This window comes from Monodelphis domestica, chromosome 6 (assembly GCF_027887165.1).
Source record: "Monodelphis domestica isolate mMonDom1 chromosome 6, mMonDom1.pri, whole genome shotgun sequence".
NCBI classification, from domain to species: domain Eukaryota; kingdom Metazoa; phylum Chordata; class Mammalia; order Didelphimorphia; family Didelphidae; genus Monodelphis; species Monodelphis domestica.
This window is the reverse complement of record NC_077232.1, coordinates 221943236-221965693: the sequence shown is the minus strand read 5'-3', so window position 1 is coordinate 221965693 and position 22458 is coordinate 221943236. Positions and strand designations below refer to the sequence as shown.

The window sequence follows — 22458 nt, the reverse complement described above, 5'->3', positions numbered from 1 at the left end:
GTGTGTGTGTGTGTGTGTGAAACCTTTAGTAAAGATCTACACTGACACAGATACAAACACATATAAAGATCACCAGCTATTGTAGGACTTAATGCCACAGAAGTTCCTAGATGATTGAGAGAATAGATATTTGCTCAAAGTTATATAGCTAGTACTTAGCATGTTAGAGGCCATTCTTGAATCCAGGCCCTTCTAAATGAGAGGCTTTTTATTCTTTTTCATTAGTTCATGCTAATGTGGGTGTACATATTTATGCATATTTTTTCTTTTTTTTTTCCACAGTAGAAACTGTGCCAAAGAGGGAGCAAGATGAGTACCACTAAATCAGTGATCTGCCCACAATTTATAGAATATTATGTAAAGGGGTACAAGAAAGTAGTATTCATTAAGTCCCCCTTTGGCCTTTGTATTCCCAGTTTGGAAGAAGAGAAAGACTAAAAGTAACAGGAGCTTAAATGAACTCAATAATCTTCTCAGAAGTTTCCTCTAACTTCTAGTTTGAGAAAACTGCATTTAGAAAATGACATTCTTGGAGGACGATCTTGACTTTGTAATACTTTTCTTTTCCTCTAACAGAGTTGAAGTTTATCCACCTATGTAGTACTCTGACAAGGCCATCTGTTTTATTTTTCCTTGTGCTATAAAGAGGGGAAAAGATAGAAATGGGTATTTGGAAAAGGGCCATTTAAAAGATTTGTGATGGGAGACTCTGGGGATTTTATTAATTTACTACTCATTAATTTGGCTTCAGATACATTCAACATTCTCCTGTTGCTCATGTCTTGGCCTCTTTGGGCATTTTTGTTTTGATTTGTTTTTGCATTTTATTCTCCTGAGATCCTCTAAGAAGAAAAAAAAGAAAAGAAAAACTTTTTCAGCAGTTCACTATCAACATACCAGTTGATGAACCTTGAGCAAACTATCCAAATAAAATAAAAATAATTGTTAGACTTATTTTTGTAAATCATTGAATTGGTTTAGAATTAAATGTGAAGGTCAAAATGAGAAATGAAAATCCTACTTGGGAAGATCTGAGTTCAAGTTCTGATCTGACTCTTCTTGTGTTTGACCAAGGATAAATCACTTAAACTCTCAATACAACAGCATAACTCTTTACTCCCAAAATATCCAGAAAAGTTTCCTTGTACATCATAAGAAGCAGTTTCTATAAAGACATGAAGCCTGAGAATTTACTACCTGGGTGAACCCAGAGATCCAGTTCTGTTAACTCTTCTAGATTGCAGACAACCATTTCAAGACAATTGAAACAGTCCCAAGATGAAAGAATCAGCCAAATAGTATAGTAGATTTTCAAATTTTGATTACAAAAGGAGAAATACCAAGTTTGATATGAACAAATTGCTATGCAATTTTGACTCTGTGGGCACAGAGGTTGTCAAGTGTTTTAAAAGAAAAAACTTTTGAGGAGAAAACACCATACAGTTATGACATAAGAGAAGAATACAAAAAAAAAGGTGCAAGAAAGTTCTATATAAAAAATTAGCAAAGAAGTTACTGGCACTTCTTAAATTATCTATAAGGATCTTTCCACCTCAAAAATTGTGTGATTTCATTTGGGGAAGTTGGACTAGAAGCCAAGTGATTGAGACTAGATATATTGATTTGAATGTATGTCTGTATAGCCTTTTATTTTATTTTTAGTTCCAGATTTTCTACATCTCTCCACCCCAGTCTCCACCATTGATAAGTCAGGAAATACAATACCTATAATTCAGATACAGTCATGTAAAATATATTTCTGCATTAGCCATGTTAAAAGCCAAGAAAGATAATAAAAGGAAATATATATGCATATATATGTATATATATACATATATATATATATATATATATATATATATATACTCCAAATTGATACTCTAAGGCCATATACTCTATCTAGAGGCAGATAGTATTTTATATCTTTATTCTTTGGGAATTATGGTGGGTTGTTGTATTGATCAGAATTAATACCTTTCACAGTTGAATATCTTTGTTATATTATGTTACTATATATATAGTTCTCTTGGTTCTGCTCAATTCACTTTGTATCAGGTCATTTAAATCTTTCCAGGTTTTTCTGAACCTATTCTGCTGGCCATTTCTTATAATATTCCCCTCACACTCATATACTAGAACTTTTTCAGCCTTTCCCCAAATGATGGGCATCTCCTCGGTTTCCAATTCTTTGCTGCCAGAAAAAGAGCTCGTATAAATATTTTTTGCATATGGATATTTTCTTTTTTGGTTCAACTTCTTGGGTTGGAGACCAAGTAGAGGCAATACTGGGTCAAATGATATTCACAGTTTTATAGTTCTTTGGGCATAGTTCCAAATTGTTCTCTAGCATTTTGGCACCAGTTCACAGCTCCAATAGCACATTAGTGTTCTTATTTTCCCTAGATCCCTTCCAGCATTTGTCATTTTCTTTCTCAGTTAGACAACTTCCAGATGGGACTGGATAGGGCATTCTGCCACTAAATGCCAGATAGTACAAGGCAGGTCATATTCCTGTTGGGCAACTTCTGCCATACTGGCCCTGGCAATATACTTGTACACTTTCCACTTTTAGCCATAGGCTGGGTTGTGTGGTACCATGCTCCTTTCTACTATAGTATTGCCATTTTCTTTTCTATTTAAGTGCTACAAAGTTCTTTCAGCTGCAGCAATGACCTCTAGTTTTAGACAGAAAGAAATGTCTTCTCTTTAACTTCCTCAGAGCTAAAGCTCTGAGATTGTTTGCTATTTCTCAAAAGAATATGGGAAAAACCTTGCCTCTCCTAATATATTCATCCTGACTCAAAAGCTTCTTTCCTTCTTAAGCAACTCCAGGTTGTCCTATAGTATTTCCAATTCAGTCATTTTCACCTCCCATGATAGTTTTAGAATTGTGTGTAGATAAGTATCTAGAGGTAAAAGTATGACTTAAATCTAGTCCCCTTTTCCAACATGTTTGGAGAGTGGGAGGAAGAAAAATAAAGAGAAAAGTTTTATGAACAATAAAATTAAATATTTTTCACTGAAGGTTATAAACCTTATGAAATTTATTACTTCTGAAAAAGAAAACCATTAAAATTAAATTTAAAAGCTAAAGATTAATGTAAGTATAAGAATGTTTAGATAAAGCCATGAATAATAGACCAGTAACTCAATAGTAGGGCAACATCCTAATACTTTTGAAATTAATTTACTGGCCAGTTTATCTTATCTTATAAAATGCATTTTGCTACCATTCTCTGGCTAATACTGGAATATCCTGACAACTGATTTGCTCTCCAATACAGCATTATTTATATTCATATTACATTTTGCTCTTCTGATGGAAGATCATACTAAAGCTTTAGTGTAACCAAAGAGCACATATTTTTTTTTTTGCCTGTGGCCCAATGAACCTTTTCATCCTTGCTTTGAGCTAACAGGCCATGATGAGAATTGAATTTGTAATTTTTACTTCATATATTTTAGGGCATATATTGTTAGTATAAAACATTATTTCCTTCATTTTATTAGTTAACTATTAATAGAAGGGAGGGGAGACAGATATGTTATTTAGTGTTTATGCCTCACTTAAGAAAAAAGTTGCCCTTGACTCAAACAAATAAAGATTTAATTTAACTTATCCTAAAATAAAAACCCCACTCAGTAAATATATCTAATCTACTATGATAAGGCATATTCTATAAACAAATCTTAGTAGTATAGATGAGCTAAAATAAAATTTTCTATTGTACATTTGCCATAAAATTGTTATAGGAGAAAACTTGAGCACATAAATATTATAATCACAGTTTTTATAAAGTCTTCTTTGCCAGAAAATTGGGTAAAGTTAACCTATGAGCCTATGCAAGTATTTTGTCAGATTTAAAGAGAAATTTTAATTATGGATTCAGCACCTCAAATCCACAGAATATATTTGATTTTTTTCTCAGGGACATGATTATCTATCTCCAGTCAAGCACTTGTATTAAAAGGTTCTGTCTTTGTTTCTGGGAGGAGTTATCAGTCATGAAAGAAGATTTGTAATCAATATGAGCTACTCTTGTTTTTAAGCTATTGGCCCTATTCACGTACTATTTGCAATCTGTCCAATAAAAATATATTCATACTGGGGATGTAGACTCTAAATGAACATCCTTTTCAAACATCAACAACATGGAAATAGGTTCTGATCAAGGACACATATAATTCCCAGTGGAATTGTGCATCGGCTATAGGAAGGGGTGGGGGAAGGGAGGGAGGGAAAGAATATGATTTTTGTAACCAAGGAATAATGTTTGAAATTGACCAAATAAAAAATTCAAAATATATATATATATATGTATATATATTCATAAGCAGGTTCTACAGGTTATCCATTTAACTGCAAATAATCATATAGAGAATGGGCATTCTTCATCTACTTCTCAAAAAGACTTAGTTAGCCAACTATCCCTACTATTATTTTATACCACCCTCCCCTTAATATCAAATTTCCTTAAGAATGTCATCCTACGGATCAGTGGAATAGACTGGGGGCAAGCGACCTCAGCAAGACAGTATACGATAAACCTCAAAATCCCAGGTTTTGGGACAAAAATCCACTATTCGATAAAAACTGCTGGGAAAATTGGAAGACAGTGTGGGAGAGATAAGGTTTGGATCAACACCTCACACCCTACACCAAGATCAATTCAAAATGGGTGAATGACTTAAACATAAAGAAGGAAACCATAAGTAAATTGGGTAAATACAGAATAGTATACATGTCAGACCTTTGGGAGGGGAAAGACTTTAAAACCAAGCAAGACATAGGAAGAATCACAAAATGTAAAATAAATAATTTCGACTACATCAAATTAAAAAGCTTTTGTACAAACAAAACCAATGTAACTAAAATCAGAAGGGAAACAACAAATTGGGGAAAAATCTTCCTAGGAACCTCTGACAAAGGTTTAATTACTCAAATTTATAAAGAGCTAAATCAATTGTACAAAAAATCAAGCCATTCCCCAATTGATAAATGGGCAAGGGACATGGATAGGCAGTTCTCAGATAAAGAAATCAAAACTATTAATAAGCACATGAAGAAGTGTTCTAAATCTCTTATAATCAGAGAGATGCAAATCAAAACAACTCTGAGGTATCACCTCACACCTAGCAGATTGGCTAATATAACAGCTATGAAAAGTAATGAATGCTGGAGGGGATGTGGCAAAGTAGGGACATTAATTCATTGCTGGTGGAGTTGTGAACTGATCCAACCATTCTGGAGGGCAATTTGGAACTATGCACAAAGGGCGATAAAAGACTGTCTACCCTTTGATCCAGCCATAGCACTGCTGGGTCTATAGCCCAAAGAGATAATGGACAAAAAGACTTGTACAAAAATATTCATAGCTGCGCTCTTTGTGGTGGCCAAAAATTGGAAAACAAGGGGATGCCCATCAATTGGGGAATGGCTGAACAAATTGTGTTATATGCTGGTGATGGAATATTATTGTGCAAAAAGGAATAATAAAGTGGAGGAATTCCATGGAGACTGGAACGACCTCCAGGCAGTGATGCAGAGTGAGAGGAGCAGAACCAGGAGAACATTGTACACAGAGACAAACACACTGTGGTATAATCGAATGTAATGGACTTCTCCATTAGTGGCGGTGTAATGTCCCTGAACAATCTGCAGGGATCAAGGAGAAAAAACACTATCCATAAGCAGAGGACAAACTGTGGGAGTAGAAACACCGAGGAAAAGCAACTGCCTTACTACAGCGGTTGAGGGGACATGACAGAGGAGAGACTCTAAACAAACACTCTAATGCAAATATTAACAACATGGCAATGGGTTCGAATCAAGAACACATGTGATACCCAGTGGAATCACGCATCAGCTACGGGAGGTGGGGGAGAGGAAAAGAAAATGATCTTTGTCTTTAATGAATAATGCATGGAAATGATCAAATAAAATACTATAAAATTAAAAAAAAAGAATGTCATCCTACACTAGATGCCATTACTTCCTTTTTCTTTTAAAATCTCCTACAATACAACTTCTACAATCCAACTGACCTCATCTTTCAAATAAAACCACCCACTCCTAAGTTACCAGTGATTTCATGATTGCCCAATTTAATGATGTTTTCTCAAACCAGACTGACCTTGATCTTGTGCATTATTTGACACTGTCGATCACCATCTCTTGAATTCTACCTTGTTTCTACCTGATACTACCTTGTTTCTCTCCTAATATTTCCTTACTTGGTTCTTCATCCATGTCATTGTTACTCACTCTGGGGGTCTCCCAAAGCTCTGTCCTGGGTTCCCTTCTTTCATTCTACACTATCTCACTTGTTGATCATATCAGCTCCCATGAGTTCAATTAAGATCTTGATGTAGACATTCTCAGATAGTCATATCCAGTTCTAACCCCTCTCCTGACCTAGAGTCATGCATCTCCAACTATTTCTTGGACATCTCAAAGTGGATGTCCATTAGGCATCTCAAACTCAATATGTGTCCTGATTAGACTTTATTATCTTTCCCCCATTCTCTCCCAGCTTCTTCCAAAATTCCATTTTCCTGATAAGAGCAATGTCATTTTTCTAATCATTCAAGCTTTTAGCATTAGGGATATCTCAAGTCTTCATTTTCATTTATCCTGTCCATTGCCAAATTTTGTTTCTATCTTTACATTTCTTCTACATGTAGGCATGATGACGAAAGGACTAACAACTATGCCATGTAATACTCAGTTGAAGGAATGAAAGTGTTTAGCTTAAGGCAATTAAGATTTATTGGGAGAGATAGGCATGAAGACTGTCTTAAATAATTGAGGGGTTGTGGTAGGAAATAAGTTTTAAGGGTCCTATTTGATCCCAGAGAACTGAACTGAGTTGATGCTTTTCAGTATGGGGAAAACAAGAAGGGCATTTCACAATCTGTCCTTGATAGATACCTTTCTTGTCTTTTTACAAATTATTCCCCTCCACATGTCCTATAGTTCTGTCACACCAGTCTACTTGCTGCTCTTCACACATTGCTCATCTTTCATCTGGTATCTTTGTACTGGCTTTTGGAATCCTCTTCCTTCTTATCTCCACTTTTTGAGATCCTTAATTTCCTTCAAGATTCATGTCAAACACCACCTTCTTCAGGGTTAGACTTAAGGGAGTCTGCAAACTTGGAGATTTTCAACACATTGATAGTTGTAATTTGATATTTCCTTTGTAATTCTATTATTTTATGCATTTAAAAACTTTATTCTAAGAATGGGGACAGAGACTTCACCTGGATGCCAATGGTTTCCATGACACAAAGAAAAGATTAAGAATGATTGCTTAGATGAATACCTTTAAACAATACTACCAATGACTCACAGATTTTCAGAGCTGGAAGGGATCTTAGAGTTCATCTAACATTAGCATTTTACATATTGGGAGATTTAAAAGATATTGAGAAGGGGCAGGTAGGTGGCTCAAAAGTGAATTGAGAGCCAGACCTCCAGATGGGAGGTCCTGGGTTAAAATTTGGCCTCAGATACTTCCTAGCTATGTGACACTGGGAAAGTCATTTACCCCTAATTTTGCCTAACCCTTATTGCTCCTCTTCTGCCTTGGAACCAATATTTACTATGAATTCCAAGATGGAAAGCAAGGGTTTAAAATAAAGACTTCGAGGAACAGAGAATTAAGTGACCTCCAAAAATTCCCATATAATCACAAAACATTTATTAAGTACCTGTGTACCTGACACTGACACAAAAATGAACTTGCTAATGTTTGTTGCACTGTACCATCTCTGCAAAATTCTATTTCTACAGACCTCTACAAATAAATTACATCAAATCCAAATGATAAAAACTTAAACATAATGGCTTCCCAAAATTATGAACATTTAGTGTTAAGGAAAGGAAAGGGATCTATAAAAGGAGATGTGAGAAAGAAACACCCATATTTTACATCAAGTTACTATAAATGCTTTTGCAACGCTAGCTGTGAACTTGTTTTTTCTATGAATTTTTAAGTACATCATAACTGCTGAGGAAGATTTAACAGTTCTGGGATTAGTAAAAAAAGAGGCAAAATTATGGTATTTTCAGATGTAGCACTTCTGGTTAAATAATTCAACTTTGTTTTACTCAACAATGTTTCATAGCAACCAACTCTCCTCCTGCTACGTTAGTAAGGAATCTGGAATCCTTTCGGGACAGAAGCACATAAGCAATCACAAATTCATCTGGATTTAATTGCAATATATAAAACAGGTGTGCATTTTAAACTCACAGTATTGTGAAGATCAGACTGAGACCTAAAAAGTATACTGTGCACAGAGCTCCACAAAATCTACCCAGCCATTTGAAATTATCCCCGCCTCATTATCTTTGTTATGTCTTTAATTAAAAAGACAATTGTGTAGCCCTCAGAATTCAGTCAGCTCATCAGATTTTTTTACACCTACTTTGACATCAGAGTGGAATAATGGTGTAGAGTTTAGGGTAAGGGAAAGAATATGGAGGGAGAGGAACTGGGTTCTCACCCAACTCAGATACAACCCATTTGACCTTGGCAAACTTGCAACTTCTCTGAACATGAGATTCCTCATTTATTAAATAAGGAGTTTTGATTCAAAGGTTTCTAAAGTCTCTTTCATCTCTAAGTTTATGATTTGGGAAAGAATTGTTGTCTATTAAGCCATTTTTCTGATGCTTTTATTATTTCATCCCACCTTGGAAACAACCAAGGACTTTTATCACTACTGTCATTACTTAGAGGTAGCCAGGTGTCAAACCGGATAAAGAGTGCCCTTGCAGCCAGGAAGACCTGAGTTCAAATCCAGATTAAGATACTTGCTAACTGTGTGACCCTGGGCAAGCCATTGAACTTCTCTCTGCCTCCGTATCTTTACCTATAAAATAGGGATTATAATAGTACCTACCTTTCAAAGTTGTTGGGGGATCAAATGAAATAATATTATGAGGTAAAGTAAGATATTTTATAAAATTTGAAATGATACATATATACATATATGTTTGCATGTATCCTTTCCACATCAATTTCAATACATCACAGTTTCCATATATCACATGCCAGCATAAGAAATTAAATAGGAATTTGGGGGAAATTTTGTGGAAACCACAGACCACACATGAAGGCCAGAAGACAACACAGAAAAAGTTTAAAAACTCAGAAATGCATAACATTGATATGGTATTATATAATACCAACAGCTTATCTTTTAATTCCATAAATATATATAAAATTTATTTTTTAATTAAAATAAGTAAAAAGTTAAAGTTTGCAAAAAGAATACACAAAGGCTAGAAATGTAGAAATATCTTTAAAAAGTTGAGTAACTTATAAATGTATATAAGGTACTGTAAACACCTCATAAAAGAAAAAGATAAAGAAAAAAATGCAGACTTCTTCTCTGGTACAAAGGGAGGGCCAAAATTTTTAGGTAGATTTTGCAGATCAGACTTTCTAGATCACATTCCCCTTCCTCCTGCCCCTAACCTTTACTATGTGGAAGAGATACCTTTACACACACATGCACACACACACACACACACACACGTATGTAAGAATATATATATATATATATACACACATACATACAAACACAAGCTAGCTATTATTATTGACATTGGTAAAAGTGAAAAAAGGAAACAGGAATCAGAGCTGGAAAAGAGACCTTAGAGATGACCTAGTCTACTACCTTATTTTGAAAACAAGGAAACTCAGGCCCCAAGATGGAAGGGAATTCCACAATTCCCACATGGAATAAGTTACCAAACCAGGGCTTAAACTTATTTTCTCTGACTCCAAGTGAAACGCCTCTTTCCAATGTATTCAAGCCCTCAGAGGTCAAAGAGTTCAGACTCACTTTTTAGATCAGACAAATGAGCTCCAAAGAATTGAAGTGACCTGGCCAAACAATGTGATGGATACAAATGGATTAATTCATTCAAAACAGAGTCTGCTTATCAGTTATTACTGTTGTTTACAAAACGATCCATTAGAAGATGAGAAAAATTAATGCTTGAGAAGCTCAGCGTTGAGGATCTACTTCATTAATTTATTTTCCTTTTTATGACTTTTTAATAAAACATAGAGCTTGATACAGAAGCATATTTTGCAAGAGAAGTAACGCATCCCACTAGTTTGATTATTCAAGACCTCTCCATTTTAAATAAGAAAAAATTCCACTTGATCCAGGAAGAATAAAGGAAGAGCTCTTTAAAGAGAAGGAGAAGCAGCTCTTTAAAAGAAGCTCTTAAAAACAAACAAACAAAATAACTGTTTTTCTCAGCGAATTTCAAATTTGAGAAAATCAAAGTTTGTTCTAGATTGCCAACTTATAAGTTGATGAAGTCATTCAATCAAGAAGCTTTTAGGAGGGGCTCCCTGGGCTCCAGGAATTGCCCTAAGTGCTAGAGATAGAGATAATGCAACAATCTGAACTTTAAAGAATTCACATTTACATTCTTATGAAGAGGAAAACAAAAGTATGTGTGCTTATATATGTGCATGTGTATGTATGTATGTATGTATGTGTGCACACATGTGATTATATGTATGTATATATACAACATAAATTGATTAAATAAAAATATGCACAAAGAACTAAATACCAGGTAGATGGTGAGAAAGAACATTAACAGCTAGGAGAGGAGGAAAGTGTTCATGCAGAAATCAGATGAAACATTGAGATGAAACATGAGAACTATACTTTTGTATAAATTGGCCTTTGGGTTTGGTATTGTTACTTTCCTTGCTGGAACACAATGTAACCCATTCATACTTTTTCAACTTCTAAAATTCTTATTTATGTCATTAAACTTTTTTTTTAAACCCTTACCTTCCATCTTAGAATTAATACTGTGTATTGGTTCTAAGGCAGAAGAGTGGTAAGAGCTAGGCAATGAGGGTTAAGTGACTTGCACAGCTAGGAAATGTCTGAGGTAAAATTTGAACTCAGGACTTCCCATCTCTGGGCCTGGCTCTCAATACATTGATCCACCCAGCTGCCCCCTCATGTCATTAAATCTTTAGGAATATCCATGGGATGTACTCAGTGTCTCCATTTACTTCTTTCAATACTTTGAGAGTACCAATGCTACTTATCCTGTGTCTCAAATTATCTGAATTTTCCCCTTCCATTTTTTTCATGTGTCCTTGATAATGTCTTTTTATAATACTTGTTTGTGCACAATTTACTGGTGGAAACATTCAGCTTGCTTTTTCCCTCTGTGTGTGTGCCTTGCCTTTTGGCTCCCTCTCATTGTGAAGTTTTTGAAACCATGGTGCTTCAGGATTCAGAATCAGTAAGACCATTGAGAGAATGCTGATCTTGAATAGGATGAACTTTTGCCGTAGTGAGCACCACATCACTGAAAGTCCTTCCTGTTTTATAACATGCAACCCATCCCTTCTACTACTAAACTCTTGAGCTACCCCCTTCTCTGGAGACACATCCAGCTGGCATGCAGAGAGCTTCAGAATCTATCCCTATATCCTTGCAGTCTTCTTACACCTTCTATCCCACCTCAACTATATTCTGCAGTTCAGGGTCATTAGTCTCACTATTCCTCCTGAGTGACACACCATCTCCTGACTCCAGGCATTTTCACTGGCTGTTCCCTGTACTTGGCATTCTATCTTCATCTTTGCTTCCTGACGTCTTTGACATTTTCAAGTCCCAGATAAAAATCTCATCCTCTACATGAAGTCTTTCCCAATTCCCCTTCATTCTCTATGCTACCTCCCACATTTCTCTTATGTATAATTCAAAGTTATTTTGATTTTGGATCCAGAACACCACAATAAAACATATTTGCCATTAATGTGAGTCATATTAATTTTTTTATTACCTGGTGCATATAAAAGTGATGTTTATACTATGCTGTAGTCTATTGAGTCTGTGACAAAAAGCAATGTCTATACCTTAACTTAAAAATATCTTATTACTAACAATGCTAGCCCTCATCTGAGTTTTCTATGAGTCATAGTCTTTTGCTGGGGGAGGGTCTTGCCTCAATATTGATGGCTGCTGATTGGCCAGAGTAGTGTTTGCTGAAAGTTGGGATGGCTGTGGTAATTTCTTAAAATGAGACAACAATGAAGTTTGCCACATTGATTGACCCTTTCTCTTGAATACTTAGAGGTCATAGTGAGGTTTTTCACTGGCCCAATTTCAATGTTTTGTCTCAGAGAATAGGGAGATTTGAAGAGAGGGAGAGAGATGGATAGAACAGTCAGAACACACACACATTTTTATTTATTGACTAAGTTCCTCAACTTCTATGGGCAAGGTCTGTAATGCCCCACAAAAATTAGTATATTAACAATGAAGATCACTCATCATCATAATTGATCTAATAATTATGAAAAAATTTGAAATATTGTGAGAATCACCAAAATGTGACTGAGAGATATGATGTGAGCACATGTTCTTGGTTGGGGAAATGGTGCCAATAGACTTGTTCAATGCAAAGTACAATAAAACAAGGTATGCTATATAGCTTGTTTGCCTGTTGTCTCCTCCATTAGAGTGTGAGCTCCTTGAGTCTTTTGCTTTTCTCTGTGTACCTTACATAATATCTGCTCCTTATACAGTACCTACTATGTGCTATTTATATAGTAAATGTTTAGCAAATGTTTATTTATGAACTCATCTACTATAATCATTAATTAACTAGATTGGATCGATATCCTGTTTTTATCATACTCCAGACATTATATATATTTCTGTCCACTTTTTTTCAGAGTGAAATATCAAACTAATTAATCAATCAATAAACATTAAGTGTCTACTGTGTTCCAGGTTTGTGGCTGAGCATTGGGGATACAAAAAGAGGCAAAAGACACTTCCCTGCCCTCAAGGAGCTTACAGTATAATGAAGGAGACAACATGCAAACAGATTATATATGTATATACATATATATACATGCTTGTATATGTATATATATAATATGTATCTAGACAGAGTGAGAGCATGATATATAGATGATTAATAGGAAACAAGAGAGGTATTACAATTAAGAGGGATAAGGGAAGATGTCCTGTAAAAGATGGGAATTTATTTGTGATTTGAAGAAGGCAAGGAAGTCAGTAGTCAAAGCATGGTAGAGAGAGCATCACCCTGAACTAATAGATGGAGTTTCTTGATCATGGAACAATCAGGAGGCCAGTATCACAGGACCAAAGAGTATATTTTAAAGAATAAGAATAGGGTGTAAGAAAGCTTGAAAGGCAGTAGAAATCTAGATTATGGAGGGGTTTCAGTGCCACACAGACGATTTTGTATTTGATCCTGGGGACAATTGGGAGCCACTGTAATTTATTGACTAGAGAGTTAGCATTATTGGACCTGAACTTGAGGAAAATGACTTTAATTATTGAATAAAGGATATACTGGAATGGAGTTGAGGTGGGAGACAGAAGGCAGACAGACCTACCAGCAGGCTATTGCAAAAATCCAGGTATGAGGCATTGAGGGTCTGTCCTAGAGCAGCAGGAATGTCAAAAGTGAGAAGAGAGTATATTAGAGAAGAGTTGCAGAGGTGGAGTCCAAAGACCTTTGGAAAACATACTGTATAAGGGAAGAGGAGAAAGATAGAGTCTTGGTTTAAAAATAATCTCATATAATTAATCAATCAATAAGCATTTTAAGTATCTATTATATGGGAGATAATCATGATATCTACTCACATACAAAGACAACACAACTGCCCTTACCCTCAAATAGCTGAATACCTAATATTTTAATAGTGAAGGCAACATGCATTCCCCTAGGTAAATACAAAACAAAAACAGAGCTTATAAAAGAGAATCTTGGGAAGGAAGGGGAACCAAGAAAGGCATCGTGCAGGAGGCAAGGCTACAGCTCAGTTTTGAAGGAAAACTGGGATTCCAAGAGGGATTTCACTCATATGAGGGCCAGCCACTACAAAGACACAGGTACAGAAGATGGAATCTATGTTTAAAGAACAGCAGAAAGACCATACAAAGTGTACTGTGTGCATAGAGATGGTTTATATGAAGTCTGGCAAGAAGACTATGACCAAGTTGTGAAGAGCTCTATTTTTCTCTAATGTAAGCAATATGTCTTATTTATGTGTATTATATGATGATTTATGATTATATAATACGTACATTACCTGTCTCCCTGGGGAAGAGGGAGGGAGTGGGCAGAAGGGAAAAACATGAACATGTAATTTGGAAAAAATTAAAAATAGGTGCCAAACTGGAGTTTATATGCTCAAGGAAATCAAGGACCCATTGGAGTTTATCAAGATAGTGAATGGGAGTGACCTGGTGAGACCAGATCTATGCCTTTGGAACATTATTTAAAATCTCTATGGAGGATCAATTGGAGAGGGGGGGAGACTTAAGACAAGAATGTTAATTAGAGAGCTTTTGTAATAGTCCAGGTGAAAAGTGGTAAGGGCTTAAACTAGGGTGGTAGTTGTGTGAGTGGAAAGCTGAGGGCATATATCCAAGAGAGATTGTAGAAAGAGAAACAGCAACATTTGGCAAATTTTGAAGTATATCTTAGACTTAAGAGTATCTTCTCTATTTCATAGTATTTCTATACCTACTCACATGCATGGTTTCATAAACTGATAGTATTTGTATTAGAAGGCTTTTTTCATGAATCATGTAAGATATTCGTTGAAATATTTCTTATTGCTTTGGTGGATACAATGAACTCAGTTTTGCACATTACTAAATTCCATACACCAAAAAGAAACCATTACTATTCCTGCCATTTAGTCATGTTTTAATGCTATTGATATTCTTTGCTATTATGGATGTAGTTCACTAGTTCCATTAATAAACAAAAAATAATTTTTTTCATTGGGAGAAAATTACACTTTGAGAGTAATGTGAGTTAAATTATTTTAAGCAGTCTATGAATTATAAAGTCTTTTAGCACCCTCTATGCTTTCCTAATTTTGCTTGGGAAGCTAAAATGAGCTTCCTAGGATTCAGGGTTATTTGGCATTTTATGTTTTGTAGGTCATCATTTATCAGTGAAACTTCTGGAAATCTCCATCTTATTTAAGTAGGCTGATCTTCAGCCCCAAAACATAGTCTGGTGCTATAGATAGACAGATGGATAGACAAACAGACAGACAGACATATAGATGGATGGATAGACAGACAGATATGTATGTATGTATGTGTGTATATGTATGTACATATATATATATACAAAACTTTTGTAGATCATTAGAAATTGAAAACCGAATATAAACCTTACATTTGGCTGATAGAATCTTTTAGAATATAGATATCAACCAAAAACAAAAAGAGAGAAAATAGTAACAACAATAAATAGAGAAAGACAATCAGGTGTTTTAGAAACATGAATGGAGAATGATGGCAACACAAAAATAGAACTTGATTGGGACAGAGACAAAAAAAAAATTAAGACACAGGCACTGACCCTTTATACAGGGAACAACAAAAATTTGAACCTCAGAGAATAGTTCTATTGAAGATAGAATTAGAGAGAGAGAGAGAGAGAGAGAGAGAGAAAACCAAACTTCAGAGACAAAGAGAATAATTTTTAGTGAGACAGAAAAAGAAAGGGACAGAAATTTTCTGAGATGGAGAGAAGACTTTTTGTCATAAGGATCATTGTAAAAAGCAAGGTCATCCCCAGTGCTTCTGTGAAACTTTACTTTGAACTAAAATAGTAGAAGCATGGATGTCTTTAAATGTGAAGCTAAAGAGATTGGCCAATGATCTACAGTGTATTTTAATTTCAATGGTGGCATTTATCTTCTAAAGAACTTTTTTTTATTATAGCAATATTGTATTTCTGAAATTAGATAAATATTTCAGTGGTAAAATGTCATCTTTCAAGAGAAAATAATAATGAAGTTTTGATATTTACCTACCAAAAATGAGGTATTGGGGCAGAAGACGGTATGTGTTTGCGAATCTTCTGCCTTGTCCCAGGTCAGGGAATATAGCAATGAAAAATGCATAGCTTTCGTAAATCAGAAGATCTGCCACAGGGCAATTCAATCATCTGAGCTGAAGTGACTTACCAGCCACTTCAGAGAATTTAGATTCAACTTGGGCTTCATTTGGATCGATTGGGTTGCTTCACAAAACAAAATTTACAGGAATTTTCACCCAGAGGATCTAGCAACTAAGAAGTGAACATATTTTTCAGCAAGATATGCAAACCTTAAAGTAAAAATGATTGGCAGGTAAATAAAGGTCTTGTTAATCAACTCATCATAAAAATTAATCAAAAGGATTCACTAAAGGGATTTGAATAAATCATTAATTTTTAATTCCTTTGAGGGAGATAAATATCATTGAGACTCTAGTGACTGTGTCCTTGTAGTCATTTTCCACTACTGTGCCCACTGAATTGTTATCATAAAAATTCTTTGTAAACTGTAGAAACTTGTGAAAATATGCATTATTATTTTCACTAATAACAATAAGACAAATAATAATAAATGAAAACTATTTTCAAGGTGGTAATTTTTAGAAGAGAATGCCTATGTGTTTAGAATATGTAAAATTGGACAGCATCTCTTCTTATCTCCCTTCCATTTTGTTCCCTATTTTTCTCTCCCATAAAAATTCCTAAGCCTCTAAACTACTTTGATGAATAGAAATAACATTATGTTTAAGTCATAGACTTTAAAGCTGGAAGAGACTTTAGAGATCTTCTAGTCCATTTTTTATCATTTTATAGCTAAGAAAACTGAACTTCAAAAGCATGAACAATATATTTTATCAAGATCCCATGCTCTCTAAATAGCAGAAGCATAACTAGAACCCATGTCTTCAGATTCTTTATCCATATGCTTTTGTCCTTCCTACTCATCATTATTAATTACCTTAAAATGTAGAGAATTACCTTTACACTCACCTGTTTTTAGGGGGAAATTACCTAGGTCAGGTGAGAAGAAGGGATAGTCAAATACTTTTGCTGCTGAATTAATTTCAGGGAAAGGGTTAAAGCAGGAATCACTTAACTGGCGGGGTAGGAGTTTTCTCCAGCTGTCAGAGGGCAAAAGAATAAAAGGGGTGAATGTGAAAGGATAAAGGGGGGTTGGGAGAGGTGTGGGTTAATTGCTGTCTGTAGTTATCATGATTATAATTGGGATTACTGAAGGTTGGTAGGAAAATGGAAATTTGATCTGTAGACATAGAAGAGGCAAGGCATATGGTTCACCTTGCTGTAGTCCTTTCCATTTCATTCCATCCAAAAAAAAAGATTAACAGATGTCTCTTTTTAAAAGAGAGATTTCCCCCTTCCCCTTTAAAATCTGTTATTTTATATTTAATAAAATGTTCTTTTTCACCCCCTCAGTGTGGAAAGAAGAAAAATAAGTCTATATTTTTTGCACTTTCTTTGAATAGCAAACTCTTATAGGGAAGAGCAAGGATCTATCTTTGTTACCCTGGGAAGGGCTTATGCTACAGAGCATTTATTCCATATACAGTCTGAGAAATCCTATTCAGCCCAAGGGTGTTTAAGTATCTTTCCCCAGGGAAGAAAAATTGCACTTTTTTCATATTAGATCACCTTTAAAAATGCAGATTTGGTAGACACCTAGTTGACCCTCTATAGCCATAGCATGAGGATGTAGTTATGGAATCAGGCCTTGGTGAATAGCTGCAGCTGGGAACTTCACTGTCTGTTACCAATTCCTTTTTCTCTGATCCTTACTATCTGAAGAGGACATGTGCTTTTAGGTGTGGCAAATTACTTTAACATGATCCATGTGTGTCCTTTTCCTCCCCACAAGTTTCTAAAGATTCCTGGGAGCAGTCAGTGAGCAACATTCTTAGAGATATAGAGAGAATTCACAGTGATCTTGGCCAATCAGCTGAATGGACCACTGACTTTGGATTCTTATCCGTCAGTGACTGGTTCTGCTTCACTGACAAGTTTATGACCATTAATAGTGTCAATAAAGCAGGAATGGCCAAGAGTTGCTATGGAGTGACTAGGACTGTTGGGTCAAGTAGAGCTTTCTAAGCCCTCATTCATGGTTGGAAGACAGAGCTGTGATGTACTTGTATAAAGACCTGACCTTGAGCCTTAGATTTCAATGGTTCAATGTTGGGTTTCTGGGGCATTAGTCTGTCTTTTTTGAACCAAAACTTTCTTATTAAACTTCTTTTATTCTTAAAATCAAACCCTTGTGGCATTAAGCCTGCTGGATCTTCCTGGTCCTTCATCTGGCTTGGCATGCAGATATCATCTGCACCTAATCCTTCTTCTTATGCTTTATTTTCAAATGCCTTAGTTTCTCTATTCTCTCCACAAGAGTGAACTTTTTAGGGCTTTTAAACAGAAATAACACCACCAAGCACAACAATTTGAAGTATATCTTTTTTTTTAAGCTACCCTTTTCCAGACTGAGTAACATAAGCTTTTTTACCTTTATTCTTAATGAATAAGAGCTACCCATCACCTCCTCAGACATGAAATTTTATACTGCCCACATGGCCATGAGACTATAACATCTTTATTCAGAGAATACCACCTCAGTTGATTTAAGAATTGCCTGATTTAGATTCAAGGGAGCTCATTCCTCCCTTCCAAATCCAAAATCACTTTCAGGCAATCAGGAAAAGTATTGATTGAATATTAGTTTGGTTAGGGCTCTCCCCCTTTTGTTACAAAACCATTTGCCTTCTACTGATCCCTCAAAGCAGAGAAAGAAAGATAATTATTACAAAGTTGTTTGTTTGCTTGCTTTGGCTTTGTCTTTAAAATCAGAATAATTCAACATGACACAGAGGTCATCTCCTTAAATTTGCAACAGGCCTTTCCCCTAAAATCTATTTTTTTCTCCTTTCAGTCACTCAGATAATATTTAAACATTGCCAAATGAGGCAGCCAGATGGGGCAATAGATAGAGCCCTGGTCTGGATTCAGGGAGACCTGAGTTCACATTTGCTTTCAGACTTCTACTTGTTGTGTAACCCTGGGCAAGTCACCTAATTTCTTTCTGCTTCAGTTTCTTCAATTGTAAATTGGGAATAATGCTAGCATATACTTTAGAGTCTTTGTATAAATCAAAACAGTTAATTTGTGTAAAGCATTTATAGTACTTGGCCCATAATAGTTTGTCACATGCCTATTCTCTTCCCCTAATGGTCTCACTAGATTAGCCACAAGAACCTGACTATTATTCAATATGTTCAATCCTATTGTTAGCCTGTGCTTTAGCTGGTATTATCTACTACAATTTAAAATAACCTACTCATGATATATGTATGCCTAACCAAAATAAATTGAGAGTAGAAATACAAATAGCAAATAAGGCCCAACTTTTTGCATTTTTTTCTCCGAAAATGGCATTTTGTACATCATCATCATCAGTATATCATCAGTAACTTTCCATCAGGCTCTTGCTATACAAATTAAGCATGGGAAATAAATTTGGAAATAACATGTGTATCTTTGCATGTGTATAGTATATATAGCACATATTTATACAAATATATATATATAGTTGCTTTTTATTCTGATCTTATCAGTGCTACTCTTCATATAATAGCAGAGAGTGATGAAATGACTTGCTTTTACTATAATTTCATTTTATTATTTGGTAAATGGGTAGATATCAGACCTAAGAATATTACAGGTTGAAGTGGTCTAACAACATATAAAACTCTAGATGGTAATTAAGACTTATAATCCTTCATTTGAATATCTTTCAAATGTTTTCTTCCTTTGATTTTTGCTCTGTTCCTATTTGAAAAAAAGCAGTTTACATATGTAAATGATTCACATGATTTAAACACTTTAACTCACCAAAAATACTTTTTATTAAGTTGTATATACATACCAGAAAGAATTATGAATGTAAATGTTTATATATGCATACATATGTATGTCTATGTGTACATATATATTTATATATATGCATATATATGCAGTGAAAGGTTATATTGGGGGGCAGGAGTTTGATTATTTGATTATAAAGCAGTTTATTAAATACAAAAATCAGAGGGCAGTACCTTCTTCTAGGCTCAAGCCCTTGCCTACTCTCACTACTCTATCTAATCATATAACCACTATATATCTACCTGTCTACCCAAGTTATCTATGATCAATAAAGCTATTAAAGCCTTATTCTGTTACTCTGTCTCAAATCAGAGTACTAGCAACACACCCTCTCCCCAGGAGACCCAGAGACAAAAGTCCTTTCCAATGGTCTGCAACTTACAAAAACTACACTCAGCTATACCCTTCTAACTGTCACCAACTGCCAACCTACACAGCAGTAGGTCACCAACTGACAAGTGGCACAGCAGGGGGCTTTTACTGAAAAATATTATTGCTCCTTTTCCTCTTAAGTATAAAAAGGAGAAATTAATAAAAACTCTCTTAACTATATATATATATATATATATATATGTACACACATATATGGTATTGATATTACTTCCAATAGAATGTAAGCATTTTGAGGGCAGAAATGGTTTAATTTCTCCATATTATATAACATAATTCCTTGTATATAGTAGCTGCATAAAAATGTTTGTTTATTAACTGATTTTAATACATTGCCATGGAGGACCAATTTTGGATAAGTTCTCAGCTGAAATGAAAAAAAAATCTTCATGCCACATAATGGTTAATATTATGAGCCAGACAATTTTAAAGGTGTTTTTCATTGCTCCCTTGATATTATGCCACAAAATAAAATTGGTAGCACATAACAGATGGTGTTGAAATCCATGAGATCATAGATACTTCAAAATATTGAAATTATGTACCTCTAAATATTATGGTTCTTAAATAAGAAAAATTATATCCTCACAGAATGAAAATAGCATGGTTACTTTAACTTAAATTAAGTTGAAAATTGTAAATTCTTTTAGTCTTCTAATTGCTTTGATTTTCAACAATTCATTTAATAATCTTGATGATTCATCAGTCTGTCAATTAGACATAGAACAAGTCTTATAAAAATCGATCACATGGCAATGTTCTGTTGTTATGGTAGGTAGATGTATTAATCCTTCCAAGTGAATAATGGTAATTATAGACAAAGCAATTATATACATATATGTATGCATACACATATACATATATAAATATGGGTGTATAACATTTTACTATGATTTCATTTTAAAGTTTTTTTAATCCCTAAACTTATTTCCTTTCTTTTCGAGTAAGTTTAGTAAGACTATATGGGTTTTATTGCTAGTAAGCACCATTATATACCATTTGAACTATTTCATGTTTAAAAATATATATATATATTTTGATAGTTCAACAATTTCAGCACTATTATAGGAAAAGGGATTGTTTTCCCCAAAAATTTTAAGATTCTTTCATTGCCATCATGGGAAATCACATTTTTACATGGAATTTTATATTCCCATGTTCATTTGGTTACTCTAAGGCAGCAACTTTTAAGTAAATACTGATATTTTTTCAAAGTCTATATTTAAATTGTGCTTGTTGCTGATACCTCTGAGTAAAATAAAAGTAATATACAGATTACTATTTTTCTTGATTTCCTCAGGAGAGTAATGGAAGGATAAACACCTAAAAATGAAAATCAGGATCATAGATTTATAGATGGAAGAATACTTTAGTATAAAAACCACACGAAAGAATGAAAAGTTAAAATTACTCATCAAATTATATCTCCAAGTAGTAGATGGCTAAAAAGTCAGACCTAGTTTTAAAAGCTTTGAATTTGATCCCTAAGAATTTACAATGTTTTCAACATGAACTTTATAGCCAAGATGAAATAAATATTTTGTTCATTCATCAAATATTTATTGAGCATTTATTACAGAAATAAACAAAAGTTTAAATTATCAAAATATATCTCCAAACAATAATTGATTGAAAGCCATTCCTAATTTTAAAAGCTTTGAATTTATTAATTAAAAACTTAAATAATATGTTATCATAGTCAAGACAAAAATAAGTATTTAAAAATATTTTCTTCTTTTATTTAGCACCTAATATATGTCCAAGCCACTGTAGCAGTGATGGGGAACTTATAGCATGGTGGCCAAAGATGGCACACAAAGAGCTCTCTGTGGACACACTCAATGTTCTCCTTCAAATTTCCAACCTTCCTCCCCCTGAATCCATTACTATAAAGGCAGAGAGACTTGGGTGGAGCTATTCCCTACACCCTCTCCACCATGCCTGATGACATTTTTTTTCACTACACCCACCCTTCTGCCCAATAACCCAACGGGAGTGCACAGGGAATAAGGTGGTTGGTTCATTGGCAGCAGAGCTGGAGGGGAGCAGAGCTCTCCTGCTATTCCCCTCCCCCCTCTACACTTGATGGTGACATTCCTCACTTCACCTACCTCTCTGCCCAGCAACCCAATGGTGCACTTGTTCCCTCCCCTGTGTGGGGTAAGTGGTGGGGTGTGTCTGGCACTAAGAGGGGGGTCAGTACATGGCATGCAGTCTCAATACTAGCCATCACAATACTATAGCCTTGTCGT

The 22458-nt window shown here is 34.9% G+C and overlaps 1 protein-coding gene across 1 annotated transcript in view; it reads left to right on the top strand.

Annotated features, from left to right (window-relative positions):
• Positions 1-22458, top strand: part of VEGFC (vascular endothelial growth factor C) — a 151664-nt gene that overhangs the window by 85169 nt on the left and 44037 nt on the right. The window lies entirely within an intron of this gene.